Raw genomic sequence first — 3,251 nt, forward strand, 5'->3', positions numbered from 1 at the left:
GAAAAGAGGGGGGGATGAGAGAGTGGCTCCCCCTCCCTCCTGAACCGTACCAGGCCACATGCCCTCAACATTGGGAGGATGCTTTGGGGGTCTGTGACCCCTCAAAGCACCTTGTCCCCATGTTGATGAGGACAAGGGCCTCATCCCCACAACCCTGGCCGGTGGTTGTGGAGGTCTGCGGGCGGGGGGCTTATCAGAATCTGGAAGCCCCCTTTAACAAGGGGACCCCCAGATCCCGGCCCCCCCCTGTTTGAAATGGTAAGGGGGTACAAAAGTACCCCTACCATTTCACAAAGAAAGTGTAAAAAAATGGTTAAATAAAACAAACACACTTTTGAAAAATTCCTTTATTAAAAATAAAAAAATAAAAAAAAGATTCCAGCGGCGGTAATCCACTCTTGCTATCCAGCGACGGACGGTCATCTCTCCAGCGATGGCTCATCTCATCCAGTGCAGCGAATCCTCCATCCTTCTTCTGTCTCCATGGAGGAGACACTGCAGGCATTCCGGCGGCTGACGTTTCTTATATACGGAGGGCGGGGCCGCCCGTCACCTGACCCCGCCCCCCTCTGACGCAAGGGGAAACCCGGGGTTCCCCGTGACGTATGGGTGACCCCGCCCCCCTCTGATGTAACGGAAACCTGCCTGTGTTACATCAGAGGGGTGCGGGGTCACCCATACGTCACAGGGAACCCCGGGTTTCCCCTTGCGTCAGAGGGGGGCGGGGTCAGGTGACGGGTGGCCCCGCCCTCCGTATATAAGAAACGTCAAGCCGCCGGAATGCCTGCAGTGTCTCCTCCACGGAGACAGAAGAAGGATGGATTCGCTGCGCTGGATGAGATGAGCCATCGCTGGAGAGATGACCGTCCGTCGCTGGATAGCAAGAGTGGATTACCGCCGCTGGAATCTTTTTTTTATTTTTTATTTTTAATAAAGGAATTTTTCAAAAGTGTGTTTGTTTTATTTAACCATTTTTTACACTTTCTTTGTGAAATGGTAGGGGTACTTTTGTACCCCCTTACCATTTCAAACAGGGGGGGGCGGGATCTGGGGGTCCCCTTGTTAAAGGGGGCTTCCAGATTCTGATAAGCCCCCCGCCCGCAGACCTCCACAACCACCGGCCAGGGTTGTGGGGATGAGGCCCTTGTCCTCATCAACATGGGGACAAGGTGCTTTGAGGGGTCACAGACCCCCAAAGTATCCTCCCAATGTTGAGGGCATGTGGCCTGGTACGGTTCAGGAGGGAGGGGGGGCCGCTCTCTCGTCCCCCCCTCTTTTCCTGTGGCCTGCCAGGTTGCGTGCTCGGATAAAGGGTCTGGTATGGATTTTTAGGGGGAACCCCACGTCAATTTTTTTTTAAATTTGACGCGGGGTTCCCCTTAATATCCATACCAGACCTGAAGGGTCTGGTTATGGATATTTAGGGGGAACCCCACGTCAATTTTTTTCTTAAATTTGAGGCAGGGTTCCCCTTAATATCCATACCAGACCTGAAGGGCCTGGCAATTGAATTTGGGGGACCCCCACACTTTTTTATTTCTTTATTTTTTTATCAATGACTTTCAATGAGTGTTCTCTGTATTACGGAGCCGACAATTCATAATAGCTGCGAGTGATTTTAAAGGACTTTTTTTCCTGCATAAATGACACTTTGTGCAGGGACAGTTCTAAGCACGGGAAACATGAGCCCCTTCACAGGCATACTATAGACAACCCCCCCCCCCCCCCACGAAATTTAAAGGAATATTACACTTTTATTGTTTCACTTTAATCATTATTAAAATCACTGCTCCCGAAAAAACGGCAGTTTTTAAAACTTTTTTTTGCATTGATACATGTCCCCTGGGGCAGGACCCGGGTCCCCAAACACTTTTTAGGACAGTAACTTGCAGAATCTTTTCTCTCTGTCAAATCTTTTTTCTCTGTCGAATATTTTCTCTATATAATCTTGGACTAATAGAGGTAAGGTTAGGCACATTCGACCACAGGTTCTATAGACACAGATTGTTGTCAGAGTCATGTCGAATATCCTATTCTATATCGAACTGTTGTAACAATGAAAACGAAAATAAAGCATTTATTTATGTCGGATCTTTCGTTTTTCGGATTTTGTGCTTTCGTTATCGTTTGTCAAAACGAAAACGAAAATAGCTGAAATTCGGACGAAAATGCATTCGGACGAAAACGAATGCACATGTCTAATAATGGTGAGCAATTTTCATCCTTTATTGGCTTGACCAATTAGCACTGGGGTTTGCACGGTTGGTTAAGGGGAGGGTGGCCCCGATTGGTGGGTATTATATCACTTTATTGTGTTAGTGCTGTTCTTTATTTCTACAAACCTACAACCCTCTTCCCTCACCACCCAACATGCCTGAGTCCCCCATCCCTCACTATCCACCATGCCTAGGTGCACCTTCCCTCACCACCTACCATGCTTGTAGCACCCCTTTTTGCAAAAACACTACAGGAGATGGTGAGAGACAGCAAAACAAACTTCAGGAGAGGGTCAAAGACTGCAGACATGATACAGAGATGGTAAAATACTGCAGACTTGATACGGGAGATGGTCAGAGACTGCAGACATGGTACAGGAGATGGTCAGAGACTACAGACATGCTAGAGGAGATGGTCAGAGACTGCACATATGGTACAGGAGATGGCCAGAGACTGCAGACATGGTACAGGAGATGGTCAGAGACTGAAGACATGCTACAGGAGATGGTCGGAGGCTGCAGATATGGTACAGGAGATGGTCAGAGACTGCAGACATGCTACAGGAGATGGTCAGAGACTGCAGACATGGTACAGGAGATGGTCAGAGACTGCAGATATGGTACAAGAGATGGTCAAAGACTGCAGATGATGGTGATGGAGATGGTCAGAGACTGCAGACATGCTACAGGAGATGGTCAGAGACTGCAGACATGGAATAATAGGTGATCAGGGACTGCAGACATGGTACAGGAGAGGGTCGGAGACTGTGGTTATAATACAGGAGATGGCCAGAGACTGCAGAGATAGTACAAGTGTGTCCTAGCAGTGACCAGTGTGGAAACAGCAGTTTACAAGATATAACAAAGTGGCAAAAATATAACTTTACTAACAGTCATTTCTCAAGCAAAAGAGGACAGTAAATGGTTAACAAGTCTGTGAATCTCCCAGCCTGACCAGCTAATTCCTTCAAAGATAACAAGGAAAAAGTTAGATAAATCATGGATAGCTGACACAGGACCCTGGCACAAATAGCT

This window comes from Lithobates pipiens, unplaced genomic scaffold (assembly GCF_037356315.1).
Source record: "Lithobates pipiens isolate NorthernLeopardFrog02 unplaced genomic scaffold, aLitPip1_a1.2 Scaffold_27, whole genome shotgun sequence".
Classification (NCBI taxonomy): domain Eukaryota; kingdom Metazoa; phylum Chordata; class Amphibia; order Anura; family Ranidae; genus Lithobates; species Lithobates pipiens.